We start from the raw sequence: 15356 nt of genomic DNA on the forward strand, positions 1-15356 counted from the left end.
TTTGTGTTAATTTTTGTACAGTGGTGTGAGTTATTTTGTTTTATTTGGAACATAGATATTCATTTCAACAAATGAAAAGACTATCCTTTTCCCACTAGACTGCCTTTGCATCTTTGTGGAAAATCAAAGACCATATTGATGGACCTGATGCAGGCTCGAACCCACGAACTGTGAGATCATGACCTGAACTGAAGTCAGACGCTTAACCGACTGAGCTACCCAGGCGCCCCTCAACAGGACCCTATCTTGATTACTGTAGCTTTTAACAGTCTTGAAATTAAGTAGTGTAAGTCCTTCAGCTTGGTGATTTTTTTTCTTCCACAGACAAAGCAACTTACTAACCCAGAATTTGTTCTAATGCTGCTTCTTCTTTTTTTAATGTTTATTTATTTTGAGGGAGAGAGTACACGAGCAGGGGGAGAGGCAGAGAGAGAGAAGAAAGAAGATCCTAAGCAGGCTCCATGCCCTCAGTGGAGAGCCCAACGTGGGGCTTGATCCCACGAACCGTGAGAGATCATGACCTGAGCCACGATCAAGAGTCGGTTGCTTAACTGACGGAGCCACCCAGGCACCCCTGTTCTAGTGTTTCTTGTTTGCGATTGCCAACTCTCTGAAGATTCTGCCCAGATCTCTCTGTCCCTGAGGTGTTAGTTTGTGGCCCCCATCTTGGTCCTTCTCCACCATTTTCAGCCCCTCCAGGGCTTGAAGGATGCTGTGGGTCACATTCTTGGAGCCTTAGCTGAAGTGGCTGGGCACGACGCTGTTTGTCTGTTGGCCCCCATAGATCTTGGTCATGGATCCAACTTGGTGCAGCCAGAGAGATACTCTGTGGAAATGCTCATGTGTGGAACCAGTTCTTATCACAAGGAGCAAGCTCTTGATGCTTGGGCAGCTTGACAGTGTCTGCCCATTTAGGAAGCTTCAGCTTCCCAAACTTTTTGAGAAAGGCTGCTGGAGCTCTGAAGAACCCCTGAAGGTTCACGTCTTTTGCAGTAACTCCAGACATATGTGGCCTCAGTGCTGACAGCCAGGGGATAGGGCCTTCCAGCTACCTGCCCCCACCTTCTTTTGCAAAGTTATTTTGGCTATTCTAAGTCCATTGAATTTCTACAAGAATTTTAGAATCAGCTTTTCAATTTCTACAAAAAAAAAAAAAAGCTGCTGGGAATTTGACTGGGATTGTGTTGAATTTATAGATCAGTTTGGGGATAACTGATCTTGACTATTGAATCTGCTGATCCATGAGCATAGTATAGCTCCTCATTTACTGAGGTCTCTAAGCAATATTTTGTAGTTTCCAGTGCACAGGTCTTATACATTCTTTGTCAGTCTTTTCCCTAAGTAATTCATATTTTTAAAGTTGATTTATTTATTTTGAGAAAGAGAGAGAGAGAGAGAGGGCACATGTGAGTAGGGGAGGGGCAGAGAGAGAGAGAGAGGGAGAGAGAGAATCCTAAGCTGACTCTCACAAGCCATGAGATCATGACCTGAGCCGAAATGAAGAGTCAGATGCTTAACTGGCTGAGCCACCAGGCGCCCCTAAGTAGTTCTTATTTTTAGAAATATAATTGATTGTATATCTTGATCTTATAATCTTGCTAAACACACACGTTAGTTCTAACAGCTATTTTTTAGGTTCCATCAGATTTTCCACATGAAAATCCGTGCCATCTTCGAACAAAGACAGTGTTACCTCTTCCTTTCAGTTCTGGATGCCCTTTTACCCTTGCCTTAGTGCCCTGGCTAGAACCTCAGTACAATGTTGAATAGGGATGATGAGAGTAACATACTTGCCTTGCTCCTGACATTAATAGGAAATCTACATTTCCTGACATTAATAGGTTCTTCTACAAAAATTTACACTTTTAGGGACTCCCTCTATGGCATCATGGATTCCTCTTCTCTGTTGGATTTTGCCATCAGTATAGTCTAATATGCTTTAAAACTCTAGGATATTTTTTTCTCTTTTAAAGGGGTTTTTGAGGATGGAGTGGTAAACAGATGTGCTAAAGGAGACTTCTTGAATCGGAGGTACAGTGTTAGGGTTTTGCCAGGCAAGTGTGACCACAAAAGACAGAGGGTAAGAAGTTAAGATGATCTGATAAAGCAGAGACTCTGGGCTGAAGAAGAGAAGAGAATGAAGACAGAAGGGGGCTGACAGATGGGAAAATCATCTCAGGGTCAGTTGACTGGGGATTGAAAAACAGTTGTCTGAAGAAGAGTTGAACCAAAGGAGCAGAAGGTGAGTTCAGAACGGAAAATGGGAGCACGCATAGGTGGTGACAGTGTCCAGGATGGGAACAAGGGTGTGGGCAGAGGAGAACGTGAGTTGGCATACAAAGGTTGTAGAATGGAGATGCTGGGACTTTTAGAGTTACCCAGGGTGCATTAGGAATTGGGATGCGAAGAGGTTTCAACAAATGCGAAGCAGGGCTGGGAGGTCAGTGGACAACAGTCATGAGGGAGAGTGGCACAGGTGGATGGAGCAGGGGCTTTTTGCAAGAAAGTGACAGAGGGGCGCCCGGGTGTCTCAGTCAGTTAAGCATCCGACTTCAGCTCAGGACAAGATCTCGCAGTCCATGAGTTCAAGCCCCACATCGGGCTCTGTGCTGAGAGCTCAGAGCCTGGAGCCTGCTTCAGATTCTGTGTCTCCCTCTCTCTTGGCGCCTCCCTGACTTGTGCTCTGTCTCTCAAAAATAAATAGGCATTTTTAAAAGTTAAAAAAAAAAAGTGACGGAGTGATGTTCTGGAAGCAGCAATGGGGAGCTAGGAAGGACCTGACTCTTATCTCCTGACCCTTGGCGCCGTCCCAAGAAGGGGTCACAAAAGCAGCAACGACCCAGGGAGGTGCAAGAGTCGTTCCCCCCAGGTTTTGGGCCAGTTCCTCTACCTCTGGTTACACTTGGGGATTGGAGTTTAGCCCTGGCCTGCAGCCCAGTGACTGGAGGGCAAGGTGTGGCCCGTGGCCTGGAGGTAGAGAAGAGCCGCGGACTTGGATTCCTTGGGCAAGTCATTTTGCTTTTCTGAGCCTCAGTTTTATCAACTCTAAAATGGGATTTTAGACTGAGCCTGGGTGGTTCAGTCAGTTAAACGTCCGTCTCTTGGTTTTGTCTCAGGTTGTGATCTCACGGTTCGTGAGTTTGAGCCCCCGCGCTGGGCTCTGTGCTGACAGCGCGGAGCCTGCTTGGGATCCTCCCTTTCCCTGCTCTCTCTCTCTCTCAAAGTAAATAAATAAACTTAAAAAAATAAAATAAAATGGGATTTTACACACACAGGGGATTAAATTGAATAAAATAATATCCCAAGTGCTTAAGAATGGCTCCGACTATGATTATTTTGAATTCCTAGGGTCAGACTCTGCTTTTCCTGTCCCTCGGTAGGAGTTTCCTGATTTTGGCCCGAAGCCTGACAGACGAATCTGTCCATCCCCTTGAAAGCGAAGAGCTGGGTCCCTCCTCCTCAGGGCTGCATAAGGGTCTTGAACGTGTTCCCTGAACCTCGGGGCTCTTATAACCCCGGAGGTTCTTGCCTCAGATCCAGGGCTGGACCGGGTCGGGAGGCTGGGCAGCCCCCAGTCTGCAACCGAACAAGGAGCAGAGGCTTTAGGTCCTGGGAAGGGAGGAAACAGGAAGCAAAGTGTGCACCTATCACCAGCCACCACGAACAGGGGAGGAGGGGGTTTCACTGGCGTCACCCGGGTTGGAGGGGGGGGGCCGCCCACCTGGGAGGCTGGCAGTGACCTAATACACGGCGGGCTACTCCGCGAAGCAGCTCCCCGTTCTTCCAGATGCAGAGAACATCAGCGATTTGCCCAAGTTCCTGCAGCCAGTAGGTAGGACTTAGTGGGTGCGACTGGAGACTCTCCCTGTGCCGATAGCCCAATCTCCTCTAAACCCTCATCTGGGGGAGCGGGGACTGGTTTCTTTTCTTTCTTTCTTTTTTTTTTTTCAATGTTTATTTGGGGGGGAGGGGCAGAGGGGGGGGGAGAGACACTTGCTCCTTGGCGAGTCATTTAACTTCTCTGAGGCTCTGTTTTCTGATCTGAGAGTGGCTATCTCATGGGCTTGCTGTGGGCCCTGTAGCCTGGTCCAAGATGGAGACTGAGATAGGGGTGCAGGTTGGAGCCGGAGTCATTTCTTTGAGAGGGACCCTTGGCTTTTTTCCGGGAGGTAGTGACAGAAGAAGGGGATGGGCTCTGGGGACAGACAGACCTGGATTCTTATCGCACTTACAAGCTGTGGGACCTTAGGGAAGGGACTTGTGCTTCCCCTTTGCCTCTTTACCCCTGAAACCCAGACTTCAGTTTCCACGTTGATAAAAAGGCGCAGAGCATACCTACCTCTTGGGCTTGCGGAAAGGGTCAAGCGAGGAAATGTTGCAAAGTGCCCGTAGTAGGTGATTCGTAAACACGGTGTCCAGATGTCTCCTCCACCAGCCTTGCCAGGAGAATCCCTTGATGAGCAACCCCCACCCCAACCTTTACCTCTTTAAGCTAGCGGATCGCTAACTTCTGCAGGGAATTCCTTTCTCAGGTTGGTTTCCCCTCCTGCAGTCAGGAGAGGTGCCCCTGCCAGCAAACTGGAGAATGACTTGGTCAGGGTGGCTGGTGGCTCAAAGAGAAGTCTCACTCGTCCTCTGCACCTCCGCCCTTCCCAGGGTGATTTGTCCCTGCCCACAGCAACATGTCCTTTCTGAATCGTGTAAGTTAAAAGCCTCCCTGGGCACCTGCAGGCGCCCCCCAACCTTCCTAGCTGGGCATTCACCATAACACTCCTTCTCCAATGCTAGTACCCCTCTGCCCAGCCTCTCTTGCTGCCCTGGTCAGCCCTCGACCTCCCAGCCTCAGTGACTGCAGCCCCCCACCCCCCAGCATACCCCTTGGCTGGGAACACCCTCCGCCCCAGCAAAAGTTTTGCTCGCCTTTCAAGGCCCGACTCAGATATCAGTCGTCTCTCCCCTAACTAAAGCTCTCCCAGACCCCTTTCCCTGCAGGACTAACTGCTCCCTCCTCAGTGCTCCACCCCTAGGCTAGCCAGGCACAATGCTCCCGGGGCAGTGGGATGGTGTCCACAAATCACAGCTGTTCTGCTCCTGCTCCTCTGGGAAGAGGGCAGATGTGGCTGGTCTCTTGTCCCATCCTGTCCAGGCATCTGGACACGTGCTCAGGGCCCTTCAGGGTCCCCTGTGCAAACGTTCCCAGCCCCCATCTGGGCTCTGAGCCCCAGAGGTAGCAGGTGTACCCCTCATCCGGCACGGAGGTTCTGGCTCCGCCCCCCTTGGCTCTAGGCAATGCTATAGTACAGATGGGAATGTCGAAAATATCCGTGACATATTCCAAACTGGCCTACTTTCCTATCACGAGAGAGTCTGGGACTGAGACGGGCGAGGACACGTGAGATGGGAGTTTGGGACCTCTTCCCACCTCTGTCTTCCTCTCTCAGCTCAGTTGTTAGACAGGAGAGGGATTTGCAGCCTCACCCAGCAGTCCCCCCCCCCCCCCCCCCCCCCCCGTGCTCTGCAGCTGCGCGCTGGAGGTGTTGGTGGGGAGGGTGGCGTGGGGGTGTAAGGGGTCTGGCGGAAGTTGGTGAAGGAACCAAGGCCGGGTCCTGTCGTGGGAATCCTCCAGCCCCAGGAAGGCAGTGGCGTTCATGTCATTGGACTTGGGGGCTGAAGGCTTGGGTTCCAGCCCTGCTTCACCTGTGAAGCCTCGGGCAAGTGTCTTCACTTCTCTGGGTTTTGGTTTCCTCATCTGCAAAATGGGCTTCTCGTGATCTGATCCTTGCTTTGCCCTCCTTGGCTTGGTTACGGGGTTGCCATGAAGACCGCAAAGCTCTGGACCCTGACTTATTGGTCCAGCTTCCAGGCTTCTCACCCAGGTGGGGCTGTGCCCTTGCACGCAGGTCACCAGCTCCAGCCCTCTGCCTCCCAGCAGGCCTGGCCGGGCCACCACCCTTAATCCTGGTTTAATGCTCTCTGAGTAGGAAGTCACCCACAGTCCGGCCTGCTGCCAGGCCCTCATCACCCCTCTTGCAACTGGCAGGAAGTTCACACTCAGAGCTGATCTCAGTCTCTCTTTCTGACATGGAACGCCTGGAGGGTTCTGGCTTGTCTCCTCCTTCACCCAAAAAGTGATCGTTGTTTCAGTTCCTGCCTTTTCAAGATGGACGCATCATCCTTCTCTGTGTCTCGAGGTGGACAGGGTCCTTGGGACATTTCCTAACTCTGATGAGGCTGGATTTCTTTCTCCTTTCAGGTGCCTTGTCCAATTTGGGATTCTATGGGTGTGTGGGGGGGGGTGGGGAGGGGGGGCGGGGCGGGGGGGGGAGAGAATGCCTGCCTCAGTTTCCCCAGCTGGCACACAACTAGAGAAATAAGTGACTCAATTGGGAAAGATCGGTTGCTGTGGATCCATTAAGTGGGGCAAGAACAGAAATAATGGTTCATATTTAAAACACTTATTGTGCACACACCCTCTAGGAATTTATTCTACAGATATGCTCACATTGTGTGAACTGAAATAATTACCAGGGTATCTCTTGCACCGGACGTGGCCCAAATATCCATCAACAGAGCACTTTTATTTTATTTCGTTATAGGTTTGGTTTTTAAGTTATCTCTACACCCAGCATGGGGCTCGAACTTACAAACCCAAGATCAAGAGTCGCAATGCTCCACTGACTGAGCCAGCCAGGCGCCCCAACAGGGCACCTTTATGTGCTCTGGTGCAAACAACGTCCGGTTTATATCATTGAATGTATCTCCCCTGCTGCCGTGTGGGTAAGAGAACACAAAGAAAATGCTGGTGAGCACGTGGGCAAGCCCTGAAAGGCCAAAGAAAGTGGAAATGGTGTTTGCTTCTGGTGCTGGACCTGGGTACCTGTGGGGCCAGAGGCCGTGATGGGGAACCTGGTTTTCCGCTCTATTTCCTTTTGTACCTTTTGAATTTTGTATCACTTGCAAATAGGACTTCCGACTCAAAAAATAAGTCAAATTAACTTTTTCTCACTCCTGGAAATCTTGTATGCCACTAATTTTTGGTCCCCAGTGGTTATTGCTGCGATCAGAACCCCCCCCGGAGAAGGAGGGTAAAGCCAGGGGTAGGGCAGGGAGTGGTATGGAGACCTGGGAACTATCTTGGGACGGAGGGTGAAGCCCAGAAGGCCTGGCATAGAAGAGGTAGACGTGGGTGAATAGCCACAGGAGAGACCCAGGAGGGTCGGGACAGTAGACTTCCCAGAATCCACGCAGCGCGGACACTCTGGAGGGTGGAGAAGACGGAAGAGACCAAGAGGACCGAAGCTCTGCCTGCAGGGAGGAGATGGACGGCCCCAAATGAAGCTAAGTGGGTTATGAAAGCCCAGGGCAGAGGAAACTGCAGCTAGAATGCGTTTGCACGTGAGGAGGGCAGGGGTCGGGAAGGCTTTACGCTGAGGAAATGGAATTTGAGCCACTAGAACTGGGAATCGGGTGTCAACAGGTGCAGAAGAAGGAAAGATCACCCTGTGGTGGGGACAGTATGGGCAAAGGCTGGCGTGCGAAGGGAAGATACAGAGCACGCATGCACACACGCAAGCACGTGTGTGTGTGTGTGTGTGTGTGTGTGTGTGTGTCTGTGTGTGTGTGGTATTGCAGGAGGTAGCCAGAGATAAGGCTGGAAAGATTTAGGGGACAGATCTTGGAGGGCCTCGAATGCCAAGCTAGGACCTTTATTATGTCAGGCATTCTCCCCTGAGGTGAATGGATCCTTAGGGCAGTGCTTCTCGAACTCTCTGAGGGTGAAAGACCTTTTTATTGTTGTCAATTTCCAATGGACTGTGAACCCACATTTAAAAAAATATAGTGAAGGGACACCTGGGTGGCTCAGTGGGTGAAGCTTCTGACTTTTCAGTTCTGGTCATGATCTCATGGTTCGTGGGTTCGAGCCCCACATCAGGCTCTGTGCTGACAGCTTGGAGCCTGGAGCTTGCTTCGGATTCTGTGTCTCCCTCTCTCTCTCTGCCCCCACTCCCACTCATGCTCTGTCTCTCTCTCAAAGCTAAATAAACATTAGGGGTGCCTGGGTGGCTCAGTCGGTTAAGCATCCGACTTCGGCTCAGGTCATGATCTCACGGCTTGTGAGTTTGAGCCCCGCGTCAGGCTCTGTGCTGACAGCCCAGAGCCTGGAGCCTCTTCAGATTCTGTGTTTTTCTCTCTCTCGCTGACCCTCCCCTGCTCACACTCTGTCTCCTTTGTCTCTCAAAAATAAATAAACATTAAAAAAATTAAAAGATATAAATAAACATTAAAAAAATTAAAAATAAAAAAATAAAAATAAAAAATATATAGCAAAAATGACCCTGTTCTAGGATGTTGTGGGAATGTCAAATCCCTGTAAAAGTTTCTCCACACTTATTCTCTATTTCTGTACTCCTCTTGTGAACCAGTGACCACACTGGTCTGTGGCCAACACTTTGAGTACCTTGCCCTGGGGGTCCTTGGAGGGGCTACAGAGGTCAGGGAGACCCACAGATTTTTTTTTTTTTTTTTTGGTGGATGGGCGTGTATATTCATTTCTCGAGGGAGAGGGCACAGAACTTTTGTCAGGACCTTGACAGTTAAGGTCCTCAAAGGACACAATCCCCTGTGTAGGGGGTCATCACTGAAGGCCTTTGAGTGGAAAGCTCTAGTGGGGCAGAAAATGTGCCTGATTCATCCTGGGACCCCTCCCTACCTCACCAGCACCCAGAGCAGCCCGCCCCGGGGTCTCTCAGTGGAGAGAAGATTGGAGGAGGTTCCGGAGAGCAGGGGGCCCATTTAGAGGGTGATTAAAATCATCAATGGGAAGGAAAACCAGACGGCTTTTTAAAACTGTGTTTGGAGCAAGAAGGTCAGGGAGGGGTGGGTCTACGGCTTCGGCTTCGGGGCGGAAGGCACTGGCACGTTAATATGGGAAGCTAGCTCCTCAGGACCCAGCTGTGAGATCATCCTGCCTGTCGGGCAAGCAAGATCCTGAAAGGGAGACTCTCTTGGGGTGGGAGCCGGGCAGAGGAGGAGGCTTCGGGGATGCAGTGTGGGTCCAGAAAACAGCATCCTGGGGTCCCGCAAACATCTTCTGAGGTGTCAGGGGCCCGGGGCGTCAGGAAAGGCCAGGACTCATGGGGGCACCAGCTCCTGTTTCCAGCAAAGGTAGATGCTGCAGGTGGGTGGATGGAACGAGCTCCCTGGAAGATCCCTACTTTCATTATTACCTTTTATTTATTTATTTTTTTGAGGTGGACTTCGGTAGCATTTAGCGCATTCGGCCTGTTGTGCAACCGTCACCTCCACTGAGTTCTGAAACATTTCCTCACCCCCAAAGGAAACCACATACTCATTAAGCCGTTGCTCTCCGCACCTTCCTCCTCCTCCAACCAGATCTCTATGGACATACCTACTCTGAATATTTCACACAGACAGAATCATGCGATATGTGACCATGTGTGTCTGGCTTCTTTCCCTTAGCCCATGTTCAGGGGCCGTCCACCTTGAAGCCGGTCTTAGCACCTCACTCCCTTCTAGGGATGGATAGTATTCCGTCGCATGAATAGATCACACGTTGTGTAGCCGTTCATCCATTGAAGGACCATTAGGCTGTTGGACGGTGTGGTAGTTCTGTGTTTAACTTTCTGAGGAATTGCCCAACTGTTTTCCATAGTGGCTGAACGATTTTTCCTTCCCACCAGCAACGTGTGAGAGGGTTCCGCCCACTTTCACGATTAAACAGGTGGTTGCTCTAACCTTGGAAGGCAGGGAGCTGGCTTCCGGGGTGCCAGCATGGGTAAAATAGGTCAGGATGATACCTGCATCCTTCCCCCACCGCCCACCCTAGGCTTATAAGGCTAGTCGGCAGGTCTGGGAGGCTGCTGGCTGGAGTGGGGGCGTGGGAGGGTGTCCTTCCGTTTCGACCAAGGCATGTAGGTCAGATGGTGAAATCTAAAGCCTCAAAGCCACGCTGGGTGTGGTCCTGCAGGAGTGGGGCTTGTGGTCCACCTGGGTCCACTGGTGACTTACCAGTGAAGCTGCGTTAGCAGGCAAAGCCGTAAGCTGGGAAAACCAGAGGATAGTCCCCTCCACCCGACCCCCCCTCCCCGAGCCCGCCCCATTGGTTCTCAAAGCAGCTCTTGGAAACTTGTTAGAAATGCGAATTCCCAGGCCCTTCTTCAAAGTTACTGAATCAGAAACTTCAGGAATGGGCCCTAGCAGCCCTCCAGGGATTCCGATCCTCACTTCAGTGTAAGAACCACTGCCCGACCCTGAGGGGGAGCCCTAGTTAATGAGGGGGACTCCGTGCTCCAGTCTGATGGCAGAGATAGGGCCCCTGTCGGCCCTCTGACAGGGAAGACAACGACTTGTGCTCAGAAAACTGCCAATCAGAGGGACATGTAGGCTTCTCTTCTTTGGCTTGAGGTGGCTGCAGTCAGGACCCCAGAGGAACCCCCTCCCACATTCTCTCTCCATTCTTCCGAAAGTGGGTTTGATGTGCTAATGAGGGCATCAATTATGGAGCGTCATTAGCATTCATTACAATAAGAAGCTGGAGAGGGGGACCACAGGGACTGAAGGACAGTCTTTTGAAACCTGCTATTCACTCCTTTCCTATAGGGTGGGAGGGGGAATGGGAGGGCCAGGAATGCGAGAGGTGACATTTAGGGGCTCTCAGGCGCTAGGCTGTGGTCCGAAGGGCGCATGCCTGGGGCAGAGGGAAGGCCCTCCTCCTCCTCCCGTCCCCTTCCCATGCCAGCTTCTGCACCGGACGCCAGGTCACTGCCCCTGGTCACTCCTTCTCCAGAACAGGGTCATATCACAGTTCCCTCACTGCCTGCAGGCCACCGTTGATGGAGTGTGGATGTTCCAAACGGGGGGGGGGGGGGGAGCCCTGACATGCCCTGGTTGGACAATAGCCCCACTGGCAGGGGGCTTTCTCTAGGATCAGGGATGGGGGGGTCCCACGGTGGCCGAGCGAGCAGTCCAGCATATTGCAGCCATGATTTCCACATCATCCTTTTCCCTGTGCCTTTCCCTAGAGGCCCACATGCCCCTCTCTGCCCACCCCTGGTCCCATCTCTCTCTTTCCGCCCAGATGTTTGTGCAGGTGTACTCCCCGTTCTGAATGTGCCTTGGGGAAGGAGAGGCCGAGAATCCTCACCTCTAGCATGCTCCCCCATAACCTCCCTCCTGCAGCTTCCCGGAAACAGGCAAGGGGGCTGCGTGCAGTGTGTGAGAAGGGCAAGGTGGGCGGTTAAACTGCCCTTTGCGCCCTCAAACACGCCAGCGGTCCCTTCCCCACCAAGAGCAGTGCCAGAGATGCAGGGGAGGAGGGCCAGAGGGAAGTTACCTGTTGAGGAATGAGAGTGGGGGTGGGGTAGCACCTGAGGCATCTCAGGTGGAGGCAGCTGGCATATTGGTTGTGCCCAGGCACCGTGCCAACTTACAGGAGCAGCTCTCGTCTCTCGGCTAGAGAAATAATGCCTGTGTTGCTCTGTCCCTGATCACAGGTGATGGCTTCTCCAGCCTTTTCCTTACCCCGGGAGACTCTGCCTTGGAGATGATTGGGGGGGGGGCACCTCTCTTCCCTGCAGATGGGGCAGAGGATCTCATGGGGTCAATGCCATCTGCCCTCTGGCTCACTGGGGGGCCTCAGGGTCTTTGTTTCTGTTCAGAAGCTGTATCTTTTCTTATCCCTCCTTGCGACCCAGCTGCCCTGCGTTGGGTGGGTGTGGATGAAGCAGTTGGGGGAATAGGGGGTCAAATGGACTCGCAGCTCTGCAGATGATCAGGAATGTTAAGGATTTGTCTTTAAAAAGCAAACTACGGGGGCCCCCAGGTGGCTCAGTCGGTTGAGCGTCCGACTTCAGCTAGGTCATGATCTCACAGTTTGTGGGTTCGAGCCCGCTTTCTTGCTCAGAGCCTGGAGCCTGCTTCGGATTCTGTGTCTCCTTCTCTCGTTGCCCCTCCCCCGCTCACGCTCTGTCTCACTCTGTTTCTCAAAAATAAATAAACGTAAAAAAAATTTTTTTTTAATAAAATAAAAAATAAAAAGTAAACTACAGGGGCATCTGGGTGGCTCAGTTGGTTAAGTGTCCGACTTCAGCTCAGGTCATGATCTCATGGTTTGTGGGTTCATGGGTTCGAGCCCCGCGTCGGGCTGTGTGCTGACAGCTCAGAGCCTGGAGCCTGCTTCGGATTCGGTGTCTCCTCCTCTCTCTGCCCCTCCCCTGCTCACGCTCTGTGTCTCTCTCTCTCAAAAATAAATAAACATTAAAAAAAATTTAGAAAGTGAACTACACAGGGGCGCCTGGGTGGCTCGGTTGGTTGAACGTCCGACTTGGAAGTCGGCTCAGGTCATGGCCTCTCGGTTCATGATTTCGAGGCTTTGAGCCCCACATCGGGCTCACTGCTGTCAGCACAGAACCCGCTTCAGATCCTCTGTCCCCCTTCGCTGCCCCTCCCCCCACTCATGCTGTCTTTCTCTCTCTCCAAGAAAAAAAAGAAAAACAAAAAGTGAACTACACAAATAAAAAAATAAGATCTGGATCTGATTTAAGCTCCTCTCTATGGAAGAGCTCCTTATGACGCAGGAGGTCACCTTAGGGTGGGGAAAGCATTGTCCTGCTGATGCCTTTGGAACTGTTCCCAGTCTCTTGGGGGCTGGTTCACAGAACTTCTCCCCCCAGTCTCCATGTGACGGGGCAAGCATTTTTCCAGTCATCATCCAGGGCTAATGCCCAGTTCCTTAACCTGGACATACCTGTATGTCTTAACCTCAGATACATTCCTGAGCCCAGATCTCTTCCATCCACTGAGGCTGCCCCTGCTTCTGGCAGTCCATAGGGTTAGGAGGTGGTGGTGGTGGTGATAGAAACGAGGCTGGGAGCTTTGGAGTCAGGCAGATCCGGGTTTGAATTTCAGCGTTGCTGCTCTTAGATCGGGCTATGGCTGTTGCTCTCTGAGCCTTAACTCTTTATCTCTGAAATGGGGCCGAGAATGCCCACTTCCGCAGGGTTGAGAAGGTCAAATTAGAGACTGTGAGTAAAGCACTTGCTGATTCCCTTCTCCTTAGGTGGGCACAAAGTGGGGCAGGGAAGAGACCCTGCCTCAGGGGGAACCCCACAGGGAGAGGAAGGGCAGAGTCTGTATAGTTGAGTCAGAGTCCTGAATGGAGGAACAGAAGCTAGAGGCCCCGGGCTGCAGGCTCTGAGAGGCTCAGGAGGCCGTGTCCAAGCAGCTGGGGGGAAGCCACCCCTCCTCGCACTGCCCCCTCCCCTACACAGGGCCTGCTGCCTCCCATGCCCATCCTGGGCAGACAGCCAGGCAGGGAGCTGGCTGAGTGCCCACGGTGTGCTCAGCGGCCAAAAGATGGGCACCGTCCAGTTGGCAGAGGGAGAGGCAGCTGGCCCAGGATGGGAGAAGTCAGGGTGCCGACTGGGGTCGTGTGCCCAGACTGTGTGTCTGAGACACTGCTCTTGGCTGCTCTCCTGAGCTATCCTGCTGGAGCTGGGAAGGCCCTCCCCTCACCCCCCACCTCCTGCCCTGGCCCTACCACCTAAGTTACTGCAACTGGAGATTAATCTGTAAGGGGCATTGGAGACTAGCCCCTAGCCAGGCATGTGGCTGGCTCAGGGGCAGGCCTGCGGGCGGGCAGGAAAATGGGAGAGCCTAGATTAAGGTTGCAACCGGGTAGACCAGGAAGTGGGGAAACCGGTTTGCCATTTGGGCCACTTGGGGTGGGGTCTTCTCTCCTGCCTCTCTGCCTGCCTGCCACTCTGCCTGGTGTCCTACAGTGAAGAGGTGTACTGTGTCCCTTTTCTGCTCCATCTAAACTGGCTTTGGGAATGCCAGGAGTAAACAAAAGGGGCAGGGGACTCAGTCCACCTTCCCCTCCCCAAGAGAAGCTTGGGAGAGGAGGGACAGGACAGAGAACAAGAGGGAGAGAGGAAGCAAGTAACCAGAACAGGAGGAGGGGTCAGGGTCAGGGTCAGGGTCAGGGTCAGGGTCTGTGCCGGTCAGAGCTGGAGAAGTCTGTGGAGCCAACAGGTAGGCCAGGGTGGGACAGGGAGGGGGTGGGAGTCGAGCGGGGGCGGGGCAGAGCTGGTGCTCTTCAGGCTGCCTTCGAAGTGGCAGTGGCATCTCCAAGAGAGGTGTGAGAAGGGGCTGGAGCGCCCGGCTTCGGGGTCCTACTTGACAGATGAGCAGACTCCCCTCCCTCCCGGCACGGGCCTCTGCAGTTCCAGCAGATGCCTGCAGGAGGGGCCGCAACCGGAGCTGGGGGCAAGGAGACAGCCCAGCAGGGGGCGCCGGGGGACTGGGTGCCTGCGGCAGAGAGGTGTCTAAGGCGCGGGGGAAGGGGGTGTCCCGGTCGAGGCAGAGGAGGGTCCAGACTCTTCCCGCATCGGGCAGCTGTGGCTTCCGGAGGTCACCTTGGCTGAAAAGTGGCCCCCGAGTCCCCGCGCTCCGCCTTTGCCTCCCTGCCCGGTCCCTCCCCAGATGCTTTTCCAACCCAAGGCGTGCCAGGGCTTGGAGACCGAGAAGTCCCCCCACCTCGAGGTGCACCCCTCTCCTCCGAGGCCGGTCCCGGGCCTCAGGGATTCATCTCTATCGTGGCGAGAGGATTGCATGGGGTGGGAGAAGCAGGTGGAGCGGGGAGGGGAGCATGAGCGCGCCCCGCACCCCCGGCCCGGCCGCGCGCCGCGGGATCCCGCCGCGCAGCTGGAGGGCGCGAGGCGCAGCGCCCCCTCCCCTCCTCCGCTCCCCGCCACCCGGGGCGGCCCTTTGTACGTTCCGGCCACACGCGGGTGCCCGCGCCGCGCGCGCTCCCGCCCGCAGTGACACACCCGCGCCGGCCCGCGCGCGCGCCCCCCCACACATACACACACACATACACACACACTCGCTCTCGCACACTCGGTGACACGCCCGCGCGCGCGCGCGCACCCACACGCCCGGCCGCCGGCGCCCTCCCAGCTGGTCCACCCCGGCGGGGCCCGCGCCCCCGGCCCGCCCGCCTGGCACCGCGCCCCGGGGCTGGGGCCGAGCGAGGAGCCCGCGAGGCGGCGAGAGGGCGAGCGCCAGGCAGGCCGGCCCGGGGCCCCCGCCCCCCGCGCCCCCGCCCGATGGGGAACGCTCCGTCCCAAGGCATGTCCCTGTCTCTCTCCTCCCTAATGTGCCTCCATGCTTAAGTGGAAGGTATTTCTGTTTTCTTTGTGTGTTTTCCCTTCGGCCGGGGGCGGGGGCGGCGGCCGGTCCGGGGAGGCGGCGGCCGGTGGGGCGAGGGATGCTCGGGGCGCAGGTGTTGGGGGGGCAGGGGACCGCGGCGTGCGGGCTTGGGAGACGGACCTGGG

At 54.1% G+C, this 15356-nt stretch overlaps 1 protein-coding gene, 1 long non-coding RNA gene and 1 pseudogene across 3 annotated transcripts in view; 2 read left to right on the forward strand and 1 right to left on the reverse strand.

The window, feature by feature from the left end:
* Positions 1–579: 579 nt before the first annotated feature.
* LOC109247492 (40S ribosomal protein S19-like) lies at positions 580–1006 on the reverse strand (annotated as a pseudogene).
* A 2734-nt stretch (positions 1007–3740) lies between these two features.
* Positions 3741–7015, forward strand: LOC109247389 (uncharacterized). The gene is made up of 2 exons (XR_002071718.2): positions 3741–3832; positions 6597–7015. It is a non-coding gene; the product is annotated as an uncharacterized LOC109247389 (long non-coding RNA).
* Positions 7016–14885: 7870 nt separating this feature from the next.
* The window catches only part of SRCIN1 (SRC kinase signaling inhibitor 1), a 67478-nt gene continuing 67007 nt past the window's right edge, over positions 14886–15356 (forward strand). The window contains exon 1 of one of the 2 annotated variants that reach the window (XM_053892354.1): positions 14886–15201. The gene's annotated coding sequence lies outside the window, so the exon portion shown is untranslated. The remainder of the gene's footprint in view (positions 15202–15356) is intronic. The other variant, XM_053892355.1, reaches the window with a different exon arrangement.

The sequence above is a fragment of the Panthera pardus genome, unplaced genomic scaffold (genome assembly GCF_024362965.1).
Source record: "Panthera pardus isolate Hobbes unplaced genomic scaffold, ASM2436296v1 HiC_scaffold_3, whole genome shotgun sequence".
Lineage (NCBI taxonomy): Eukaryota > Metazoa > Chordata > Mammalia > Carnivora > Felidae > Panthera > Panthera pardus.